Raw genomic sequence first — 25,874 nt, 5'->3', positions numbered from 1 at the left:
TGCCCAGGCTGGAGTGCAGTGGTGTGATCTAGGCTCACTGGCAACCTCTGCCTCCCAGGTTCAAGCAATTCTCATGCCTCAGCCTCTTGAGTAGCTGAGATTACAGGTGTTCGCTACCATGCCTGGGTAATTTTTTTGTATTTTTAATAGAAATGGAGTTTTGCTATGTTGGCCAGGCTGGTCTCGAACTCCTGGCCCCAAGTGATCCATCACCTCGGCCTCCCAGTGGATTCTTGCTCTGTTTCATATGTATCCTTGTGTCAAAACTAATTACTATAGCAATATAGTAAGTGCATATTCTCCAAAGTGCTCTTAACTATTCTAGGTTCTTTGCATTTCCTTATAAATTTTAGCATCGGCTTATCAATTTCTGTACAAATAAATCTGCTAGGATTTTTATTGGAATCATACTATTTCTGTACATCAATTTAGGGAGAATTGATATATTAACACTAATGAATCTTCCAGACTTCAAGGATGGTATATCTCTTATTTATTTATGAATTTACCCCTTTAAGTAATTAATAATAAAACACAATGAAAAGTTATTGTTTTAAGTACTTGTTTCTTAAATACATCCAAAGACTTCTTCAAGATCTGTATTATGATAGTTGGCATAGGTTCTATGAAGAAAATAATTCTTTTGAAGAGAGAATGTTTATTATCACAGATCAAAATTAATTTTGAAAAGGAGCTTGCCACTGAAACTTTACTCTTTAAGAACAGATGACGTTCTTTTTGATTTTTCTTGAATGCATGTCAAAATATAACTGTGTTTCCCCTTTATACTCTTTATTCTCTTTGTTTATTTGATGGCTTTGTTTATTTGATGTTGTTGTGACACCCCATCACCCTGCCTTATATATTTATAAACATAATAATAAATTGAAAATTAGTTTTTTTGGAGGCTTTTCTGACATCTCTTATGATTTTTTAATATGCCCCTGATATTGTGAAAGCAAAGATTGGGAATTGCTGCTTAGATACTAACTTCTAAGCAATAAAACATGCTGCTCAATGGACTTCAGTTCCTTCAAACCTTTTCTTAGATGTTCCAAAAATCTTTTATATATGTATGTATATTTCATGCTTTATATTGAAAGTTTTAAGCTTTGATCATTGCCATATTCAGCCAACCAAAAACAACTACATAGAACCTTCAAAGCTTATTAGTTCTGGCTAGGTTAGCCTAGGTTGAGTAGGAGGTTGAATAGATGACTTCTGAAATTCCTTAAATTCCAAATTTTATGATTCTGGGAATTTATAACATCCAAGAATTACAGAATGTTGGAATGGGAAGGAACTTTAAGATCATCTGGTCAAAGCCACTCATTTTACAGATGAGAAAGGCTACCCAAGTGTAGAGACAGAAGTAGAGCTCTAGGGAGGCAGAGAGGGGATGTGGCAGAATAGCCAGAGCTGGGGAGGGTCTGGGCATGACCTCACGGCACTGGTCAATCCATGGCCTGCAGAGGAAAAAGGGAGAAGGGAGACCACACAGGAGCTTCAGCGTCACTCCAGGAAACTGATCACAGGTTGGATGGGATGCGAATGGGGCCAGTGGCACCAGCTGGTATCTGAACAGGAATCAGTAATGTTCACTCTGTCTGAGGTCACCTGGCAGTCAGGGCCAGCCAGACTTGTGTGCTTTCTACAACTAGCATAGCTGCTTCTCTTGGTTTGGCAGAACAGCAACATCCAGAGCTGATTCTGCCTTGCTCTTATGTGTCTAACCTGTTGTAGATGAGCTGGGTAGCCCATAGCTGCGCCCTGCTCACACTCCATGGCTCCTGGCCTATTTATGGCCTTGTTGTGTTTCTGAAGTCTTTCTTTGCCACATTCCTAAAGATTTTTGCTGTTGTGGCTGTGGGGCCATAACCCTCTTCACTTTTTCAGTATGCCTGAAATTTTCCCAGATTGGCAGGTTGGACTCAAACTACTTCATTCTTGCTAAACTTTCTCTATCCTGCCATCACTACCTGTTGTAATTAGTTTGGTCAACAACAACAACAACCCAGTGAGGCTCTGATTAAACACCACCTCTCTCTGTTGAAGCCAACCCTTTCGTTCGCCACTCCAATGGGAACCACCTTCCTAATGCAAGCACTCCACATTGGTCTCTTGTTTTTTTTCCCTGAGCTAGCTGAATACACTTGGCAGGTGGGCAGCCTTCAGGAATCATCATACAATTAGGCTTCAGGAGCTCTGTTTTAGTCAATTATGTGGATAACCTCGGAAAAACAAAATGCACGGTAGGTGGCATCAACAAGCTCATTGTGCCTTTGGGCACGGCTTTTCCCTCGTGCTGTTTGGATCATATACTCATTAAGTCCACCAGCTGAAAATGTCACAACTGGCTGTGTGCCATGCATTAGGGAAATCAAATACAGGAGAAATTGGGATATATTGAGCAAATAAAAGAGAATGATTTTTCCACAATTTACAAAAGATTTACCATTAAAAATGCCACCTTAGTTCATTTACATATTTTCAAAGATGATTACAGGTCACTAACTCTTTGATAGAAAGTGTAATTTAAACTTAAGCTATCAGGAACCATGGCATACTAAAGATTAATTAGGTATTAGGATAAATGGTTTGTGCAATTTCTTAAGTCTTTTGAAAAGGATGAGTTTGTTTTATTATATTTGATTTATACGCAACTTCTTAGGATTGTATGATTGAGTAAAAGCAAGGCACAATTGTAGCTAGCTTTGTTTGTTTTTGTTTATTTCTCACTGTTTTAAGGGTCCTTTGCCCTGGTTGGTTCAAAACTTTTCTTCCCGTAAGTGTGTGTGACCATAACTGGTGAATTTTTGAAGCGTTGGGATACACAGAAGGAAAGGACCATGGACAATTTAAAATCGTGTTATCTGTAAGAAACCTAAGTTTTATGTGTACCATTATTATTTGACAAGTGTCATAGTCAAGGAGGTCTCCAGTGAGGAGGTGTGTTGTAAGAATGGGGAGAGACATGCCTTTGTAGACAGCATGCAGTGCCTTTTGGGTAGAGCAGTTGGCACACTAGGACTAGAAGACTGTCTTGGTTGGAACTGAGAGAATCATGTTAAACAACATGCTGAGCCAAAACATTTTTTGATGTTAATAATATTCATGTGTAAATAGATTGTTTCAAATCTCTCCAAAATCATAGCAGTAGCTTTGTACTTGGACTTCCTTTACTTGTTTAATTTTCAACAGCAAAAGATGGGCATGATGAACACCTTAAAAGTCATGTGAATTATTTGTCTGAGTTAAAAATGTATGTATTCAATCAGAAAAATATAAAGTCTAAAAGGAAAGTGAGGGTAAAATAAGCAGATGAGGAATTATTATCCCTGGAAATACAGGGAATTTTCTTTTTGATACAAATTTACTTCCTAAAATAAAAGTTTCATGAGTTAGTACCTTTCATCAAACTTTCTTAACATAATAGGAAGCTTTTAGCACAGTTTACCCACATTATCTAAGAATCTGCAGGCAATTTAAAAAAAAATAGGCAGGCGTGGTGGCATACACCTGTAGTCACAGCTACTTAGAGGCTAGAGCAGGAGGATCCATTGAGCCCAGGAGTTTAAGGCTAGTGAGCTAGGATTGTGCTACTGCACTGAAGCCTGGGTGACAGAATGAGATTCTGTCCCTTAGGGGGGAAAAAATGCAGGCAAACTGAAGCAAGTATTTACACATTATTTTAATTAATTTATTATTATTATTATTATTTTGAGACAGAGTCTCTCTCTGTCACTCAGGCTGGAATGCAGTGGTACAAACATGGGTCATTGCAACCTCAACCTCCTGGGCTCAAGTGATCTCCTGTATCAGCCTCCGAAGTAGCTGAGACCACAGGCATGCACCACCACGCCCTGCTAGATATATGCAATTCTGTATTGGTTGTGTGCTCACTCTTAGGCCGCCTGTAAAGTTTCATTCTTTGGATGCTTGAGAAATGGAGACTGCTTACTAATTTGATTTTTGTTTCTTCTTATATTTTAACTTTCACTAAGTGACATTTCATTTAGACCATACTGTATAACATTTAATGCTGGGGGAAAAAGACTGAGAAAGTCACAAAGTATCAGGAAAGGAAAGGCATAGCATGAGGTTACATGTGTATTTAGAAATAGTTTTATATCATACTTTATAAACAGTAATTTGTATACATGCAGGCTTCCTTTACAAGAACGTAAGATCCTTAAAGACAAGAAGTGTATTTTGTTCAGTTTTGTGCCTATTACAATGTTTTGCACTTGGTAGGTATTTATTGAATTAAATCTGTATTTTTTGTTTACCAACATGATAAAGAGGAATATGAGAGACAGACAGAATTCTTTAGTGATGAAATGCTTCTGCTTCAAATACATACGTGATTAGGATAAAAATGAGCTTTTAGCCTGAATTACCTAAGTAATGGTCTCAATCTCAAGCTTTACTATGAGACTTGCTCATAGTGTCCCCAAAGGTGATCACTACTAAGCTAGTTTGTTGTTGTACATAAACACTTCATAAAATGCAAAAACCAAATAGTCAATGACTATCTTAAATATAATGAATATAATGTGTATAGCAAAGCGGGGGTGGTGGACAGGTGCAGTGGCTCATGCCTGTAATCCCGGCACTTTGGGAGGCCGAGGTGGGTGGATCACTTGAGTCCAGGAGTTTGAGACAAGCCTGTGCAACATGGCAAAACCCCATCTCTACAAAAAATACTAAAATTAACTGGATGTGGTGGCTTATGCCTGTAGTCGCAGCTACACGAGAGGCTGAGGTGGGAGAATTGATTGAGTCAGGGAGGCGAAGGTTGCAGTGAGCCAAGATCACACAACTGCACTCCAGCCTAGGTGATGGAGTGAGACCCCTTCTCAGAAAAAAAAAAAAAGAAAGAAAAAAAGAAAGAAATTGGGGGGCCCATTCTACTCTGTTAGTATAATTTAAAAAATAGCATATGGATGGGGCATTATTAATTGAAAAGCAATTAAATTTTTAAAAGCAAAATAAATGGCTACATATCTAAAAACAATATTTCTTAGGATTTGCTGAAGGTTTCTAAGGACCTAGAACTGTGTCTGACAAGAATATGTGATTATATTACTTAGGATTCTGATAGGAAATGCATGATATACATACAGAAACTTGTTATTTAAGGAATGTTTACAAATGTGTTGGCAGGTCTTAGGAAAACCAAAAAGAGACAATGACATGTTCCAAGGCCAGCAAAAGCTGAGTGCTTTTACTACTCAAAGTCTGAGCGAGCAAAGTGTGGGAGCAGTTACCAGAACCTGGACGGGAAGCCCAGTGCAGGGGGCTCCCTGAAAGAGGTGATGACCTTCAGCTGAGGACCAAGCCCACGTTGACCAGATATCTTATCACTTTCCTCCTACCCTTAGATCTGCCAGTACCTCCAATTAGAACGAATAGGAAGCCCGAGAGAGGAGGATACCAGTGATGCAGGGCATGTGGTTGGCCCCCAGGGCACAGGATAGAGGGGAGAAGGTGGAGAGGTGAATGAAGTGTGGGAATCAGGAAATTTTGTTGAATAAAGGAATGGCTGCTTACTACTTTTCTTAATGGATAGTTTCAATTCTTTCAGTTAACATAGCTACCCATTGCCGCCTTAAAAATCTGCTGTGATTACTCAAATGAATTAGATAAGCAGTAGTTAGTAAGTGCCTACCATACCATTTTTACAGGTCTATTGATAATCAATAGTGGAAACTTTCTAAGAAAATTAGTTATTAGTGGAAATTTTTAGGCTGTCTTCAGAAATCTGCATTATCTTAAGTCTACAACCTGAAAAACACAGTCACTTGAATCTCATAATTATTCAACAAGGATGTGAAACATTATCACATCATAAATACAACATATTACCTGCAAGGCAACTGAAAATACTTTGCGGGACATTTAGTTCATGGATATTTGTTTTCTGGTTATTCTTACACTACTCAAGCCTACTTTTTGCCCACCTTTTCCACATTATGCTTTATTTAATCTATCTTTAACAGGTCGTAAGAATTATGTCTGAGATTTTGCATTTTAAAAGGAACAAGCTCTAAGTTTGATTATGACAAATGTTTGAAAGACTCTTCCTGTACATACGTATTCAAGAAGTTTTGTTTTGTTTATTGTGGTAAATAATGTTCAATTTGTCATTTTAACCATTTTTTGTGTACAATTCAGTGCACTGAGTACATTCACGTTATTAGGCAACGATTACCACTGAAGAATGTTTTTTAATCCTTCCTATTGAGAGGTGGTATTTCTAGATTCACGGAGATGTTTTCTCTTTCAAAAAGAACAACAGCAAAATCCCATGAGCGGGCAGTCATATCAGTAAAGAAACATCTGCCCAAATCCTATCAAGTGACATTTTAAAGTGGTATTAAATTAGCAAAGCTATTGTAAGCCTGTTCATCAACACACACAAAGAAAGAACTTGTTGGAAATAACTTTTAGAATGAACACATCCCTTTAAACAGGAAGATGCTGTTATTTTGCTACTTATTTCACCTCTGAATGAATTTTGTCAGAAGTCCAGCTAACACTCTAGTTTGTGGTTGTAATGTATGGGATATGCCACACTTTGTGACTCACCTTTTTTTAATGTATTTTTCAAATTTGAATAATAATATCCGGACTCAAACTTAAGCTCTTTTGTTCATTTAATTGAGTTCTTGAGATGGTAATAACACAGCAGTGAAATTTTTAACTTTTATGTATGATAAAACTCATAATTAACTCATAATGTTTTATGACAATATAAAGATAAAAGTAGCTTTCCTCTACAACATGGGTTCTTCTTACCTGTTGTCATAGTAACCAGGTAAACACTAATAAAACCAAATGGGCATCAAAAAAGTTTTTCATATAAATGGTATTGAAAATATTTATAGGACCTTTAAAAAATAGATTATCTGAGTAGAGGAAGAAAAGACTCAAGTAATAGAGGAGTAGTCAAACTTTATTTGCATATGGAAAGAGAGTTGAGGGGATGGAAATCTGCATTGCTGAGAAAAAGAGTTTTCAGAGCAGACTGTTCTGGTATTTTATACCAATTATGTGCAGCTATTGCTTTGAATAAATTTTGCTGCCCTGCTGAGATTTCCTTTTTACAAATCCTGGAGCAATTATAAGATGGAAGTCTGGAATGTATAAACAATGTCCTTTGAACAGTAAATGAGCCTCATTCTTATAAAACTCAAGGGTAGGAATGTACTACCTTTTATCCTATGTTTCTCTGCCTTTCCTTCCTCCTTCATCATAGCACAGAAATTAGGGTCTACTTCAAGAGTATATAAAAACATGAATTTTGCCAAAAATACTTTTAAATGACAAATTCCGTGAAATTAACAAAATCTCTCTGTTGCTGTGTAATACCAGTGTACTTAATACATGTTCAATACAGCAGTTGATTGAATATTCCTGTTCTATTCTATTACTAGCCTTAACATGAGAATCTGTAATAGATTACTTTTTTCTGTAGACCTGGAAACAGAACACTGCACCAAGTCAGTGTGCATGGGGAAAAAGTGACACCCTACGAGCGTAACATTAGGCTGAGTTTCCAAATGCCAGCTTGTTTTACGTGACAGAGCAATCGGCACTAATCAAGGCAAACAATACATACAATCCTAAAGAGAAGTCAACTGTCACTTAGCGTTAACTGTAAAAGCCTGAGCTCCATTATTTTGCCGAACTTACAGACCTTATACAATGTTTACAATAAGGTTTGGAGAGTTGCCTAGCACTGGAATATATACAATTAAACAACATAGTTGAGCGGCCCTTTTATGTCAGCACTGCTAAAAGAGCACCATTATGTGTACTCATGATAGTCATTCTTGGAACTCTTAACATAAACAGGAATAGAGAACATTCATTTGGAATTCTATCTGAGTACATGTGGGATTTTATTTTATTTTATTCACATAAACCCCCATGGACACTAAAGATAGCAATAACAAAAGGATCACTGAATGAGAATTATTTCTTTGATTGTCAGAGAATGCAATACTTTGATTGTTTGCAGCCGAGCTTGAGCACTCACCTTATTTGGACTTTTATTTAAGCTTGCATGAAAAAGGGAGATTGTATTTAAATTAATTACAAAGTGAATTTTATTTGTTTGAAAATAACACTAGAAAATAATACAAAATGCACATACTGATTTCTTCTTTCAGACATTTTCAAAAAATAGCACGTGCAAAGAGGCAACAGTATTATCGATTAAAATGAAACAAAACACAAGCTAACTTTTAAGTTCACATCATATTTTGTTAAAGTTAGTTAGGCTAACTTCATAGTTACAGCTCGGCCAGAAAGTCTCATCCTTTGGTGTCAATAGCAACAGTAAAAGGGAATGACACACAACTGAAGAAATTTTTTTTTGAGGAAAATAGAAATATTTAAGAGATTGATTTATAGCTCTATCATTCAGAAATACAAATATATATATTTTTAATCTAGGTATTGGGTTTTTATTGAAGTTTTCTTTGTCTGCCTGTTTCCCAGAAATGTTTGGCTTTATAATTCTGAGAAATAGTTTACATCAACACCAAAATAAAATATAGTTATGTCAACTGACACAAAAATGCCTGACTCAAAATGGGGAGGAAGATTTGATTTCAATTTAGGTCACTGAAGCCAGTAACGCCAGCTGTTTTTGCTTCTGTTTTCTAGTCTGTTGTCTGAAATTTGGGAATTTGTTAAGCATGTTTCTAGAGAGAGGATTTAATTGCTTCATACAAGTTTACCTGTTATTTAGCAAAAACATAAATAAAAGACTGTCAGCCTGATAAATAGAACATTTACAGCAAGATGCTTGAATGATTGAGTGCTAGTGTACCTCAAAATATCCAAACATTTCCTAAAATGTAATTTTTCAGTGAGAAATGAAATGTTTGTCTCCCTCTAACCCTGGCCTGAAACTGTAGTTTAGAGCCCTCAATACAGACAACTTTTTGTTCTTTACTTTCTCTTATAGTATAAATCCTTCTCCTCACTTCTTGTAATACCTAGTGGGCCTCTACTTATAATCAGAATGTATGAAAGGTTATATTTGAGTTAGACCAAAGGATTTCCCAAACATGATTTTGTCTCTACTTTTGGAAATGAGGGAGGGAGTTTTTGGAGTACAAGTTGTGAGTTGCGAGAGATCAACCAGTTGCTCCAAATATTGCTTAAACAACCCAGCAATGTGATTCACAACGTTATTTGTGAAGTATTACTGGCTTCTCTCTCCCCAAAAATATGTATTTCAAACATTTTCCTCTATTCCTAATTTTTCCATAAGTTGATGAATAAATTTAGTTATGACTTTATAAACTTAAAAATATCTCCTTTAAATTAATATTTTTCTAGATTAGAGACTCCTAGTTTTAATATGTATACTTACATAGAAATGTCTGTATTCCTTGAATCATTTTAGTAGTTCTCCATTTCATTGTTTTCAAAGGGCAATCATTATAACCTCCTAGAGTGACCAATTTACACACACTGGAATTTTGTACATAAAAGCATTATGTTTTCCATTTTATTTCCAATACATAATTTTTATTTCCCTGCCCAGCGTTTATTGCCCTTTTGAGTTTTGGTTCATATTGGGCTCCTACCTTTCAGGAACTGTCCAAAATGGCTCCCAAATGGTTCCAGTTAGAAATGATGGTTTAGTGGGCTAAGTCTTGCTTGCGGATATTGAAGATCATCTGTCACTTTTCTGACCGACTTTTCCCACAGCTTATCCCCATCAGCTCAGTATGTCAGTGCAATGAAAGGGTAAGGTGTTATATGCATATTTGGAGATTTTCATTGTGGACAGATGCTTTCCAATACTGTGTAAAAATGTTGAAATAAAAAGACGTGGGTCCGAGAGAGACCATTCTTGGAACTGAAGGCAAGAATTAAACCATGTTGGTTTCCTGTTACATTTTCTTACATAATAACATTCATTGCACAGATATTCTTAACTAGGCATACGGGGGATTCATAGGTTGGACATTCCCCCACTCTGAGAGAGACAGTACAGTACAGTCTGATAGAGGAAACAGAATATAGTAAACAGACATTAACAATCTAAGATGAGGGCCACAGGTGGTATCAGGAGAGAGATCTGCAGAAAAACTAGAGAAGTAGACCTAACTTCTCTGTCCAGAAAAGATAGAAAAAGTTCTGTGGATGAGGCAGCATCCATTCTGCACAGCTGTAGGAATTTCCTGGCAGGTATAGACTATGATATGATTAGAATTCATTATAATAAGGAACATTGTTATTAACAACAATAACAATGATAGTAATGATAATGATTACAGGTAACATTTATTAAATATTTACCAAGTGATGGGTACTATTCTAGAAAATTTATATGTATGCAAATCGCTATTGTTAAAATATAAAACATAGTTAAGTATGAATGTATTTTATGTTAGAGTAAGTAATAGGAAAAAGGAAGAGGACAATAAATTGATGTGAATAAATAGAACAGAATAAATTTAATTTATAAATATTATACTTTTTCATATAATCAGGAAAATATCTATGCACTGTGAGAATAAATAATGTTGTTTTATACTGACAATCGAAAAACTCTATAGATAATTAACATATGCTAGGAAGTAAAAATAAATTGGGTTTACAGAATAATATTGGGGAGTGCGATGTGGAGCTATTCCAAGCAGAACACCAGCTTGCATTTGTTTTTCTTTTACATCTACACCCGCACAACAGCCTCATGGGTTTAAAAATGTATCTGTGCAGTTTTACTGTCTTGGCTCTGGAGTACCATACTCAATGAAATCCTAGTTATCAGCATTAGGCTTCAGACGTTGCCAGTGCAGGCCAAACATTTTTTATTAAGAATCTTCTTTATCATTCCTCCTTTCAGAAATTTCTAGCCCCTCCCTGATTTTCATTGTTGTGTCTATTCACTACGAGGTCAGCTTTTCGTCTTTTTTATTTTATTTCAGTTTTTTGAAATCTTTCAGAGTCACATTCCAGAATGAGTCTGCCCTGTTAATTCTATGTTATCTCATGACAACTCTTTGGGTACTTCCCCAGAATCATTTCTGATATGCTTGTGTGAGAGTTAGTTATAGGATACCAATAAAGCCCTGAGAGGAAACAGAAGGTCTGGATAGAAATGCTGAGGGTAGTGACTCCCTGAAGAAAAGGGTCTGTGGAGAGTTGGGTACCAAGATGGGAAACTAGAAACCGTCGGATAGTGATTCTTGCCGAGTGTTAGCCAACTGAGACGAAACTAGAACCCACTAAAGAAACAACACATTTAGAGAATGGCTGGAAGCTCTCAAGGCCCTGCAGCCCCGAGTTGCAGACACCTTGTGTGGGCAGACTCCAGGGAAACCTGGAGTCAGGGCTGGGTGGTAACAAGAACCAAAGAGATGAGAAACAGCCCCAGGCAAGAAGCTCTGGGTCCTGTCCTGTGTCTCTGGCAAAGAGGACAGGACTCTGGTTTGAGTTAAGGTTGAAAACGAGGGTAAACTCAGAAAAGAGATTGCAAGTGCCATGAAAGAATGATTTACTGTGTAAAGATGAGCCAGACCATGTGGAATTGGAAAGGGCACCTATGATACTTCTAATTTGTATGTAGTTTGTTCCCTAAGATTCTCTTTGTGTTTTCTTATAAACAGTTACCAGGACCCAAGTCAGGGATGAGGGTATTCCAAGAAAAGTACAAAGGCATGAATCCAAGTGGCTCTGTCTTTGGAGAAGAAACCTGTATTATTTTAGATGATAGTAACAGAACATTTCCCAAGAAATGGCATTAGAGACTGTTGAAGGGTGCTCTGGGCCTGGGTTTTAGCATATTTATGTATAATAATTCTAACACAGGTTGCTCTGTCCATGGGTAAGGGCAAAACTAATGCTAACAAATAATATTTGCTGTGAGCCATGATTTAGCTAACCCCTGATACTTCTTTTCATGCAAGAGCTTGAATCTCTCTTGACCAAAATATATGTTCACTTTTCAAAGTTGAATTAATGGATACAAATTACTTTAATGATGTCTTACATTGTAGATTTTTTAAAAGGCTTGAAGATGAAGTTACCTCAAACTTTCCTGCCCCAAATAGAAGTTAATCATATCTACTTAATCTATACATTTTAACCAAATGATCAAATTTACATGTCCCACATACTGTACATGATACTATTAGTCTCAGTGAAAGCTAATCAGAGTAATCAGAAAATAGATTGTATGTTTTTTTGTTGAAATTGAAGGAATGAAAATAAGTTTACTTATATTAAGGCTGACTTTTCATAGATATATTTTCAATGCTAGGCAGTAAAAAAGCCTACTCAAGATTGGGGCCGGGTGTATTTACCTGTGTAACCATTTTGTAACTGTGCCATAACCATGTTGGCAAAACAGTCCAAAACTAAATAAGATAGAAACATGAATCCATGTTCTCAGAGAGATTGTTAATGAGCCACTTGTGAGCAGGGGTCCTGCCTTCAATTGCTTTGAAACCTTTGTTACTCACGTAGTGGGATACCCACTAATAAATATTTGTTGAGTGACCCAGACCCGTATATAATATCACCTTATTCTGGGCTACTGCATTTCTTTAATTCTTAGGCACACCTTTCCTCCCCATTCTTTAACATCCCTGAAATCGGGGTGCATCTTACATTTGATGGCATGTTTCAGTGGGTCATCAGCCTAGATTAGAGTCAAGTTCTTCCAGAGGAGATTTGTGTTTGCTTGTGATGGCCATTCAGGGACACTACCAATCTGAGACTGCTTGATATTAAATTATCTGTTTGAGGTTTTCTTGTGCCACACTGGTTGTGTGGATGCAGTACCAGTTGGTAGTTTGCATTCTCAGAGGAGATTTTTTTTTCTTCAGCTGGTCCCACGCTTGAGACATACATGTCTAACTTGCTGTTTCTTTCAGTGTGGCAAGTGTATTCCTTCTTAGCCCTTCCCTAGAAAATGTGACCCTTTGGTGTCTCAGTTTTCTGTAGTAGTCTTCTGTCAGACTCTTCATTTTGGAGCATTAAAAAAATTTAGTAGTGGTGCACAGACTAATGGTGTATCCTACTGTTGATGGCATGTTAGACCTGATGAAAACTTGTTTATGTTGCTATATATCCAGCTGATCCATGACATTTGAAAGCCCAGACGGGTTTCGCCTTGTTGGCTGCCAGTGGGACCAGAAAGCTTATTTTGTATAGAAGATGGTTGTGGTGCTCCCATACATTCAAAATTATGAGTAAGTCTAGATGACCATGTCTTCACATTTAGTTATTTGTGCTAAACTTCTCTGATGCTTGGGAAACAAACTTGGCTGTAGTTTCTTTTGTCACTGTTCCTTGCTGTGCATAAGGTTCACTTAAGAGACCGCACTCAAGCGATAAGACTAGGAATCCAAGTGGTGTTTAATCAGAAGTTCTAGTTCTTCATTGGCTCTCACTAAATGACCTTTCTTCTCCTTTGTGGCTAGGCTTTCACCTTGTACACTTATTGGTCAGCTGCATTCCTTTTGCATTCCTCACAGCAGTTGGTCCTTGCCCACCTTTTTTTTTTTTTTCTTTTTCCCCTCATATGATCTGCAGGAATGCCCATCTTTTTGCTATCATGTGCAGACTAGAATGTCCTCCTGAGTTACAGTCTTCACTGGGTAACTTTCTATGCATTTCTCTCCTTCCGTAGTGCTGCTCACTTTCCTAATGCTCTCCCCGGATAATTCTCATCTTGTTTGGGAAAAGAGACAAGAAGAAGAGAATGAGTTAACATTTATTTATTACCTACTATTGTCAGGCACTTTATGAAATTATTTTATCAACAACTGTAGCAAATAATTATTATTATCCCATTTTACATAAGGGGAGGCCGGGGTTCACAGAGGTGAAGCAACTGCCCAAGGCCATATGGCAGGTAAGGAGTTGAGCCAGGATTTGAAACCTTTGTCACACTTCGAAGTCAAACTATTTTCACTCCACCTCACTGCTTCCTTTGAAGCAGAGCTTCACCTAGCTTTTTGTTTTTGTTTTTCTTTATCTCCTTTTAGGTTCATTTAAGTTACTTATCCACAATAAATATCAAAACTATAAAGAAGTCAACTAAAAGCAGATAATGGCAAATGATGGCATCCTAGGTGTGGGTTCTGGAACTTGAGATTTGGGCTTTAATTTTTTTCTGTTTTTGTTTTTGTGTGTGTCGTGTACATGTTGGCTTTCTGTTACTGTGTTAACATTTGAGAAATGAGTATTTCAGATAAAAACAAAAGCTGAGGACTTCACTGTTCCAATTCTCAAATTTAAAAATCTTAAAATTAGCCTGACATCTGCTTGGTGTCTCATTTTCACATGGATGTCTAATTTAGAGGGTTTTTTCCTCTTTAACTAGAGTTTGGCAAAGCATCAATTGAAAGCAAACAGTATTTTATATTTATATTTTGTTATATTCTGAGGAATCCCTAGAATATATCAGTACCATATAATTTATTGAATACATTTAATGTCACAAAAGAAAGATTTTAGGAGCTTTGGTTTTTATAGGTATGATTGGCAGACATAATGTAACTCACTTAAGATGGTAATAAATTGCAATAAAAATACAATAAAACACTTAAAACACTGTGTGTGTATATTCCATATGATAGTCATACATAAATACTTTTAAAATAATAAACACTTTTCTGATAAGTGTTAGAATTATCACTTCTGATAAGTGTTAGAATTCCACTTTGTGGAAGTTAGATGACATTCTTAACTGCTATGTAAAGATTGAAATTCTAGAACTGTAAGACAGTGTGTGTGTGTGTGTGTGTGTGTTTGTGTGTGTGTGTGTGTGGTGTGGGGAGGGTGTAGCTCTGCCAAAGCCCCTTGTTTACCTGGACTTTTGTTGCCTGTTTCTTGATCAGACCCAAGCATAGTCTTAGATGATCTGAATCAATTTTGTAATTTGATGAGCTCTGCTCTGAGCTCTGGTAACTGATGAGAACACTCAGGAGAAGTGCCCTAGAGACAAGAGAGGATTCTGCCCCACAGTCCTCTGGCTTGGTTCCTGTGCCAAGCCTGCTTTAATGATTTGATGCTGGGATTCCTTACTCCTGAGACTGGTTGTAATGTGGTTAGTGTCTGACCTTTTCTTACCTGAGTAAGATCTGGAGTACTTCTCTGAAAGTAAGAGATACTTAGGTAGCCTGCAAGCCTGAGGGCTGACCTGTGATGCCCAAAATAGTGCTTCTTTTATCAAATAAAAAATTTGAATGAAAAATGTAGGAGTGAGTTGGGCAGGAGCAATAATGTTAGAGTTAGCCAACAATATCGAGTACTGTTTGATTTTTTTGTTCAGTGTAGTTGTTGATATTTGTTATGCAAAGACTGTTGGTGGCTACCTTAGAGATAGGATGGACCAAACACTTAATCTTGACTTTGTAGAGAATTGCGTCATAAGATATTGGAAGTACTATCATAACGACTATGCCAAATACAAGTTACACCATATCACATGCTTTTGTCATTAATAGTGACAGGTTGGCCAATTAATCTGTCTCTTTGGAAAACCTTCAAAGAAGGATTAGCTTATTTGACTTTTTGTCATTGTGATTATTTGATAATAACTCTCTTTGGAACATCCTCAAGATTCATTTGCTTAGAAGCCCTGTAATAAAAACTCTTGACAAGAAGATAAATATAAATATTGAGCATTTTATTTATGGAACTATAGTAGCATGCTATTCTGTAAATAAGCACATTGCAATTATTCTTGGATAATATCAAACCTAGTGGAAATCCTTACTTACGGTGTACAGAAACCTCCTTACGGAATATGACAGGATTCTTAATTAAGCATTAGTCCATTTCGTGTGGTTCTTGCAAGGGCAAGGGTATTTTCTTAACTCTTCACATCCTAGGATTAATGACATACTCAACAAATATTTGTCAAATGCATAAGTAAATGGGCAATTGAATGAACTCAAGAAAATGTATGACTTTTAAATAGAAAATAGTGAAAGCTACACAATATTTAAAAAGTTAATATTCAAAAAGCTGCTGAGGACAATATAAAAGATACCAATATATCCATCTGATAGTATTAACAGATTACAGTGTTGACCATATGCTTTACCTCCTTTTTTCTTTTTAATAAAAGAAAAAAAATTGCCTTCCTTTCTTCCTCAGAGGCACCTCTCACCATGAATTTCAAGTCTACTTTTAATATGCACACTTTTCCTACATTTTTGTGTGTTAATAAAAAGTATGTACAACTGTATTTTGTGTTTTTAAATCTACATTTATGATGTCATAATCTATGTATCCTTCCGCGGTTTTCTTCATGCTGCATTGTTTTTGAGAAATGTGTTATTTTATTCATTTTATTTAGTAGTTTTCTGTTTTTTAACTATCATAATTTGTTGAACTGTTCACTTTTTGATGGTGTAAACCGTTGCTGGTTTTTCCATGTGCAGATATGTCATGGTGCCCATCCCTGTGTTGATCTCTGTGTGCCTGTAGATTCTCTGAGACACATGTCTGCAAGTGGAGTGGGGAGTCGTGGTGTGGCATGGCGTGTGTTTCCTGAAGGTGATGTCTTGATTTGTCCTTCCTCTGGCATATAGGAGAGCACTTTGCTCCATACTTCTTTTAAAAGGCTTTGGCATTTCATTAGTAAAATACACAGTGTTTTGTGTATGTGTGTTTTTTTAAGCTCATGATAGGTGACTTAACTGCATTTAATTTCACAAAATTCAAATTCCTTTTCATAACCATGGAAAAAGACAGACCACATAATAAACAAAACACTTGTGAATGAAAAAAAGGGAACAGCCGTGGAATGAAATAGGAGACATAAAGTTAAAATGCCTTTGTTGCTCTCCATCAAAGTTGCTGTTTTTTTTTGTTTGTTTGTTTTGTTTTTGAGACAGAGTTTCACTCTTGTCTCCCAGGTTGGTGTGCAATGGTGCGATCTCAGCTCACTGCAACCTTTGCCTCTTGGGTTCAAGCGATTTTTCTGCCTCAGCCTCCCGGGTAGTTGGGATTACAGGTGCCTGCCACCATGTCCGGCTAATTTTTGTATTTTTAGTAGAGATGGGGTTTCGCCATGTTAGCCAGGTTGGTCTTGAACTCCTGACCTCAGAGGATCCACCTGCCTTGCAACTCCCAAAGTGCTGGGATTACAGGCCTGAGCCACTGTGCCCAGCCCCGAAGTTGCTGTTGAACTCACTGAAGTGTGTCTCATTCTGAAAGGGCTGGTGGCTCACCCTCCTGATTATGATCCTGGTTGAAAAGACTACATCATTATCATTTTCAACCCTAAATACTTAGTCTTGTATCAGCCTGAATTGGTGTTTTTTAAGAGGCATGTTATAAAACGAAAGTAGGTATCTACTGAAAGGTTCTGGATTAAAGAGCTTAAGTGAGTAAGAATCAGCTTTTACAGTTATTGGATTAACCATCCTGACCACTCTGAACATCTTTTTGAACCTCTTTTTTCTAGAACAGGTATCATTTCTTTTATGTGAAAACTACTTTTGGCAGAAATGAAACCTGGTTTTGTCAGAAGGGGGAAAAAAAGCATCTGGCTACTTTTATGGATAATATTTTTTTTCTTTCTTTTCTTGACGGTGGGTTCCATTTTCTTCTCGGTTCTGCAGGAAGAGCCCATTTCCTTGCTATGCTTTTCCTTTCATGTATGCTGTAAATAACAAATGTTAGACTCCCTTCTAACTTCCCATCTCTTCCATTCTTTTTGGGGTTTCATTCTTTAACCGAAATGTCCATCTAAGTTTAGAAATGATCTTGGCTGGCCAGGTGCGGTGGCTCACGCCGGTAATCCCAGCACTTTGGGAGGTCAAGGCGGGTGAATCACCTGAGGTCAGGAGTTCAAGACCAGCTGGCCAACATGGTGAAACCCCGTATCTACTAAAAATACAAAAAGTAGCTGAGCGTGGAGGCGCACACCTCTAGTCCCAGCTACTCAGGAGGCTGGGGCAGAAGAATTGCTTGAAACCGAGAGGCAGAGGTTGCAGTGAGCCAAGATCACACCACTGCACTCCAGCCTGGGTTACAAGAGTGAAACTCCATCTCAAAAAAAAAAAAAAAAAAAAAGAAAAAGAAAGAAATGACCTTGACTAATATGATGTTCCATATCTTTTGCCTAAAGTTTCTATTCCTCTTGCCAAATATTCTTCTTGTTCAGAGTATTATATTTCTACTTACCCAGTACTAGAATCTCGAAAACCACCTAGTTTTAAAGTCTTCCACCCAGATACCACTCACTGCGCTTTTTCAACAAAATAGCACCTTTTCTTTCTTCAGCCCCTTCCTTTTCTGCCCTAATTTGACTGGTGTCATATGTTAACATTAAAGGTCTGCTCAGGGCTGCTACCTAGAAATCTTGGGCAAAAGGCATGAGACAGAGCAGAGGGCAGGCATTGTGTCCTTGTTAGTTCGTTATAGTACTTAGCACATTTGTGAACTCAGTAAATACTAAGCACGGTCAAATGCTTGAGTGTCCACTTGCCAGTTATCTGTGATAAATAGCACAAAACAGATTGGTTTTTCTCACAACAGCAACAGGCTGTCAGATCACTTGGATACCCTCCCCCTGGTGAATCTGATGCACATCCAAGTTTGAGGCCTATTGAGCTAAGCAAAGGAGAACTTGGAAAAGAAATTGGTGGGGAAGAGCCTGTGAGGCATCCCTTAGCTGAAAACAATAGTAATAACTCTCGCGCTGTCTGTTGTTCAGGGCCATCTGCTCTGCTGCTTGCCTTCCATTGTCATAGAAAACTGAATATTGATTGAAATTATTAAATCAAGAAGATGGCAATAATGATTCTACTCGACAGTCTACAAGCCTGAGGGATTGTTTTACAGCAAAGCAAATGACCACTTCAATGGCTAATGCCTAAAAGAAAATAACCAGCAAGTCCAAGGGAAATGAAACTCTCTCTCCTTTCTATGATCCCCTATTATTTTCTACTGGAAATGTGTATTTGTGAAGAATTTCTGAGTTGTTTGCTGTAGGCAAATACTTGTGTGAGCCTAATGGAGTATAGAGCAGTGAAAGCAGAGGTTATAATGCAAGGAGGAAGGCAGCGGTGAGCAGCAGTGATGGGTGTGAGCCCAGCTGGGTTATCTTCTGCAGCCTTTGCAGGCCGGTGCACACGCTGTGGCCTATAGCGCTCCCAAAGCTGGACCAGCCACCGCGGCTTTCCTTCCAGAGGTGATGAATGTGCGGGCTCTTGCCCTCAGTGACTGTTGCGCTGACTTTACAAAAATGAAATGAAAGGGACAGGGAGTCACTCCTGTCCCTCCATTTACTTGAATTAAAGTGAAGAACTTCAGGCACGGCCACAGCCACCCTGCCTCTCACTCAGAAGCTTGAAATGCCACCATTTTCTCTTTATTCTTTTCATCAGAGAATTATTATTGATTTTAAAAAAGAGCACATTTTCTTTTCTTTTTTTTTTCTGAGATGGGGTCTTGCTCTGTTGTCTAGGCTGAAGTGCATTGGCGCAATCATAGCTCACTGCAGCCTTGAACTTCTGATCTCGAGTGGTCCTCCCACCTCAGCCCCTTGAGGAGCCGGGACCACAGGCGTGCACCACCATACCTGGATAATTTTTTTTTAAGAGATGGGGTCTTGCTGTGTTGCCCAGATTGGTCTCAAGCTACTGGCTTTAAGTGATCCTCCATCCAGCCTTGGCCTCCCAAAGTATTGGGATTACAGGCGTGAGCTACCATGCCCAGCAAGAAAACCTTTTCTAAAAGGGATAATATTAAGTTTTATTGCTCATTTAACTCTTATTATTGTAGACTAGATGAAGGACAGAGAGGTCAAGAGGATGCTGTATGTCTCACAAGGACACGGGAATAGGGAGGTTGAGGGTACAGATGTTCCTCACAGAGCCTAGGGAGTGGGGAGAAAACACACCTCCTTTCTCCCTACCTCACAACTCAATGTGGTTGTTATGTTAGTGAAACCAGAATAAGATATGTCAGTGAAATCAGAATAAGATATATTAGTGGAATCAGAATAAGTTGAGTCAAGGGCATCATTAAAAAGAAGCAAAACAGCCAAAGAGGAAATTGCGAAAAAGCAACAGGTTGTCCAATGGCCTGTGTTAGAAAAGGAAGCAGGCACTGTTGTATAGCGGCATAGCCAGGACTCCCTTCCCCTGGCAACTAGCTAGCTGATAACCTCTGGTCACACCCCACTGACCTGTGGTTCTACCACAGTTGTCCTATGTGACCTTACCTGAGACTGCTAGTCTCTCTGTGAACCAGTGTCCTTATCTGCAAAACTGGGGAAACAATGCTGACTTTGCAGAGCTGTTGCCAGGATTAAATATATCGTCATCTGCAAAGCCCCTGGATTGAGGTGTGTGTGTGATCTGTGTTGATTCCCTTACCTCATGGTGACATGCTGAGTGGTGAAGGCACCTAGGCTGGTCACCACCTCCTTCTCCTCCTGCTCCTCTGACTTGATGCCTTTCAGAGTCATTGAACGCCCTCAACTTCCTATTTCCCACAGAAAGCAAAAAGCAGATGCCTCTTCAAAGTTATGACCAGAAGCAGGGCATTCACCTTGATTGCCTTGCTTTGAGTAAGGGCAACCACTGGGGGAGGAGTGGAGCCATCACCTGCTTCAGGGAGCGTCTGCCTTCTGTGGGCCCAGAGGTTAGTTTTAACTTATGTACAAGGTTAATGGATTGAGTTGTGTGTTAGATTGTAATTCAGAATTTTCCCCAATTAATGATGCTGGTGTAGGAAAAGCCATAAATCCTCCCCTGGCTCAGCAGGCTTAAGCTTGAAGCAAAGTGGTGTTTAGAGGAAGTTCCTGTGTCCCTAATATATACTTTTGTGCACATTGGGTTCAATCAATATTGATGAACTGATCTCTTAGAAAGAAGATAATGTGCGTTAGACCTTAGATCATCTATTTAGTAAATCTGTGGCTATGCTTGGAGTGTTAGTGTCAGACCCTGTTGTGAAACATTACTTTCTAAGTAATGGAAAAGTGGAGTAAATTATTTATTGAGAACTTTGTCATAAAACACCTCCTGGTCACTGGAGGCAGTAAGATTAACCATGTAACATGTGAAATAATACATGATTTTGGTCAACAGTTAATAATGATAAATGTGGAGGAGAAAGAGGAAAATGTTTTCTAAATAGGTCAGAAACATAATGCCTATGTTGGTTTATACTTCTGCTTGAAATTTTAAAAGATTAACATGTGTATCATTTTTAGTTATTTGAAATATGCTATTAAGAATTAAGGATTTAAAAGTTTCCCCAAAATATATTTAATCTTTTAAGAATTTGTACTATTAAAAAGATCATGGAGGATTAAGTAAAAATATTTTAAATGTAAATCTTAGAAGCAGAAAGAATGACAGTACTTTGTGTGGTGTCCTGTTTATTTTTCTAACATGAAATTAAATGTCACGTACTTGGGAAGCCACCCAGTGTTTTCTCTAAATAGTAGATACTTATGGGAAGTAGGAATAAATATGCCAGTGCTAGCAATGAGACAAATAAAGCATGAATTTACATGAATGAAAACCATCTACTAATGGGATTATTTGGAACATAAATACAGACCGACCCTAACCCAAACAATCTCAAAACATAATTGCATCACAAAAAATGATTAGACTGTATGATGCGTATTAGGTCTTTTCTCCAAAACAGTATGCTCAAGGTGCTGCCTGAACTAAGGAACTATTTGAACTCATGCAATTTTTGCTTGAGCACTTCTGATTTGTGGCTACAGAAAAGTCACAGCAGCACATAAGGGCTGTGTGCATCTAAAGTGAATGCAGTGTAAGGGCCTGCCCCATCCAGTAAGCCATTTCTCCACAACTCTGTGCATGTAGTATACATTATTGGCCTACGTGTTTAAAAAGTTGCTTTGGAGATTTTTTTTTTTTTTTTGAGACGGAGTCTCACGCTGTTGCCCAGGCTGGAGTGCAGTGGCGCGATCTCGGCTCACTGCAAGCTCTGCCTCCTGGGTTCACGCCATTCTCCTGCCTCAGCCTCCTGAGTAGCTAGGACTACAGGCGCCCGCCACCGCGCCCGGCTAATTTTTTGTATTTTTAGTAGAGACGGGGTTTCACTGTGGTCTCGATCTCCTGACCTTGTGATCCGCCCGCCTCGGCCTCCCAAAGTGCTGGGATTACAGGCTTGAGCCACCGCGCCCGGCCCTTTTTTTTTTTTTTTTTTTGAGACTGAGTTTTGCTCTTTTTACCCAAGCTGGAGTGCAATGGCACAATCTCGGCTCACTGCAACTTCTGCCTCCCGGGTTCAAGTGATTCTCCTGCCTCAGCCTTCAGAGTAGCTGGGATTATTGGCATGTGCCACCATGCCCAGTTACGTTTTGTATTATAAGTAGAGATGGGATTTTACCGTGTTGCCCAGGCTGGTCTCAAACTCCTGACCTCAGGTGATCCACCCACCTCGGCCTCCCAAAGTGCTGGGATTACAGGTGTAAGCCGCCGCGCCTGGCGTGGCAATTTCTTTTTGTCAGTGTTTTCTGACATCCAGGAACCCAAGATGTGACCAACAGTTTTTATTACAGATCTGAGGAAGTTTTATGGAGTGTGGTTGCCGTATGAAGACCTCTCCATCCTGTGTAAAGATTTAAGTAACTTTAGGAGTAAATTGGGAAGAAATGCTTTTGAATGTAATTTGACGTTGAAAATAGTTTCCGTAGCAAGTTTCTGGATCCAATCTTTAGATATTGACAGTTTTATACCAGGTTCTATAGCTGGCGCCTGTAATCCCAGCACTTTGGGAAGCCCAGACAGGAGGATCACTTGAGGCCAGGAGTTCACGACCAGCCTGGGCAACAAAGTGAGATTCTATCTCTATGAAAAATAAAAATATTAGCTGGGTGTGCTGGCAAGGAGCTGTGGACCCAGCTACTCAGGAGGCTGGGGTAGGAGGCTCACTTATGCCCAGGAGGTTGAGGCTGCAGTGAGCAATGATCACACTACTCAGCCTGGGTGACACAGTGAGACACTGTCTCAAAACAACAACCACATCCACCAAACCAATAACCCAAAAATAATTTTAAAAAATTATGAGTTAGAGAAACCTTTATTTTTTGCATATTTGTTTTACTCTCATGCAATAATCTGCCTCAAAAGTAGTGAGCTGCACCTGAGAATGCCAGGAAACCACCAAGAAGGTCACACGATGTGTGAAAGTGCGATGTTCAAGCTGTCACCTGTTAGTGCATAGGCAGCCCTGCCCAGCTGATCATATATTGTATGTTGCCTATTTAGCAATCTCTGGTCTGTGCTCTGAATCCTTATAAAATTGTAAGATCATCTTTCATGATGTTAGTATTTTAATATGAATCTGTAATATTATCCAATACTTACCATACAGCAAATACATAAAGCAAATTGTAGCTATTTCTTGAAGCTATTAGTTCTGCAAGAAATGGTTGTGTTTCCCTTCTCCCACCCCATTTACGGCAGTGAAACATGAATCAGGAAGCCCATGTTAAAATCTCAGCTCTGCTGTTTACCATCTGTGAGAGCCTAAGTGAGTTCCTTAATATTTCTGAGCCTCAGTTTACTCCTTTCAAAATGAGGATACCGCACGGTGGCTCACGCCTGTAATCCCAGGACTTTGGGAGGCTGAGGCGGGCAGATCACCTGAGGTCGGGAGTTAGAGACCAGCCTGACCAACATGGAGAAACCCTGTCTCTACTAAAAATACAAAATTAGCTGGGCATGCTGGCACATGCAGGTAATCCTAGCTACTCGGGAGGCTGAGGCAGGAGAATCACTTGAACCCGGGAGGCGGAAGTTGCAGTGAGCCAAGATTGCGCCATTGCACTCCAGCCTGGGCAACAACAGCGAAACTCTTGTCTCAAAAATAATAATAATACTAGGCCGGGCACGGTGGCTCAACGCCTGTAATCCCAGTACTTTGGGAGACCAAGGCGGGCTGATCACGAGGTCGGGAGATCGAGACCATCCTGGCCAACACGGTGAAACCCCGTCTGTACTAAAAATACAAAAAATTAGCCGGGCGTGGTGGCGGGCACCTGTAGTCCCAGCTACTCGGGAGGCTGAGGCAGGAAAATGGTGTGAACCCAGGAGGCAGAGCTTGCAGTGAGCCTAGATGGCGCCACTACACTCCAGCCTGGGCGACAGAGCAAGACTCCGTCTCAAAAAAAATAAATAAATAAAAATAAATAATAATAATAAATAAAATAAAATGATACTACTGCTAATTCACAGGCCTGTCCATCTTTTCAGCCTCTAGTAAGATGCACAAAGTCCCGCATACCTGGCTAGCTGAAGTTTATTAGAAAAGAAGTGCCAGGTTTTTTTTTTGTTGTTTGTTTGGTTTGGCACACTATCTCTACTATCACTGTTGATAAAATAGCCTTACAGAGAACAAGTACAGGTCAAAGTAGACTTTGTGAAAAATGTATTGAATTGAACTGATTGGAATTCAGCCTGCAGTGGGTGGCTCAAGGGGAGGTTGGAGAAGAAGCCAAATTGGAAGAAGGGGAGGGCACATTGCTGCTGGAGAGTGGATCACTTGGCAGTGAGGGAACAGACAGTCAAAATACAAGAAACAGGAACAGCTCAGAAGAGCATTCCGCTTCCATGTGGTGAAGGAACAAATCGTCCTTACATATCTTAGCAGCTCGGAGGCTGTTTTACAGTAGAGCATGATAGCTAATGTTTAAATTATGCTCATTCTACTGTGAATTATTAAGGGAACTTTAAATTATGCTCAAGCTATTGTGTTTAGAAGAGAAGGAAAATTTACAATATGGCTTAGAAAACTTTCCATTAAAAGGAGTAAGGTAACTATACTGTATTTTATTTAAGCCTTAATTATCTAGATTAAAAATAATAATAAAAAAATTACCTGGAATTCCTTTGCAAAAGTGCCAGATGACCTCACGTACACCTTCTAGCTTCCTGACGTTGGATTTAACAGCAATTTCCTCATCTTTCCAATGGAAAGAAAAAGACGACTCACCCCAGAGCCGGGAAGAGGTTTAAATCAGACAAACTATAGAAAGCACTTAGCACAGTACTTCACATGTAGTGTGTGCTAAATACATTAGGATTTATTATTGGTGATGGTATTATCAATGTTACAACTACTATTTTACCTTTTTAAGTTTGTTTCTTCCTGAAATTATTAGGTCCACTCTTTTCACATTGCCTGTAGGTCCTTGATCTGTACTCCCCTGTTTGATCTGTATTTCTTTTTCTTTCACTGATTTCCCAAGTATTGCTTTTATAATGGATAAATCACTGCCCATAAAAAGCTTGGGAATGGAGTTTATATTACATTATATGTGATGGTTATAATTTTCTCTCCATTCTCTTTCTTTCCTTGGCTTGGATGTTCCTTTGGTGTCCTCTCCAGGCAGGTTCACAATTTTCCTCCCAAGCAGTAAATAGTATCCATGCAGCATGACTGCTTACCAGCCACAGTTAACAAACTGAAGCATGAAAGTGTGTTCCTGTTCATTGTTGTTCAGTCTGCAATTATATTTCTCTTCTTCTTTCCTGTCACCCCTCTTAGTTGTAACATTTCTCTTGGTTTAACAAAATGTCACAAGAACATTCTAAAATATAGTACTGCATGTTACCTACTTTTTGTGACATAATTGTAACTTGAGCAAATTTGTTCGCAACAAAGAGGATTGTGACATTTCTAAACAAACAAAAATAACAGCCTGTACCATGTCTTATATTGCCATTTATAAAGCATCAGCTTAGGTAGAAAAGGCCAGGTTTTCAACTGAAGTAAAAATGAAAAATTTGAGTTTCAATTGACGTCAGATATTGGTCTTTTTCTTGACAAGAGGCTGTAAACTTTTTGGAATGATAACTCTGATTAAATGTTTAATGGCGTGT

General features: G+C 38.6%; 1 protein-coding gene and 1 long non-coding RNA gene across 5 annotated transcripts in view; one reads left to right on the top strand and one right to left on the bottom strand.

Moving 5' to 3' along the window:
- The window catches only part of LOC105493171 (RNA binding motif single stranded interacting protein 1), a 217,694-nt gene that overhangs the window by 12,494 nt on the left and 179,326 nt on the right, over positions 1-25,874 (top strand). The window lies entirely within an intron of this gene.
- Positions 13,574-25,237, bottom strand: LOC105493175 (uncharacterized). Its single transcript, XR_003020812.2, has 3 exons — positions 25,121-25,237; positions 24,871-24,954; positions 13,574-13,707 (listed from the first exon to the last, which is right to left on the bottom strand). It is a non-coding gene; the product is annotated as an uncharacterized lncRNA (long non-coding RNA).

Source organism: Macaca nemestrina, chromosome 11, assembly GCF_043159975.1.
Source record: "Macaca nemestrina isolate mMacNem1 chromosome 11, mMacNem.hap1, whole genome shotgun sequence".
NCBI lineage: Eukaryota > Metazoa > Chordata > Mammalia > Primates > Cercopithecidae > Macaca > Macaca nemestrina.
This window is presented reverse-complemented; position numbering and strand designations above follow the sequence as displayed.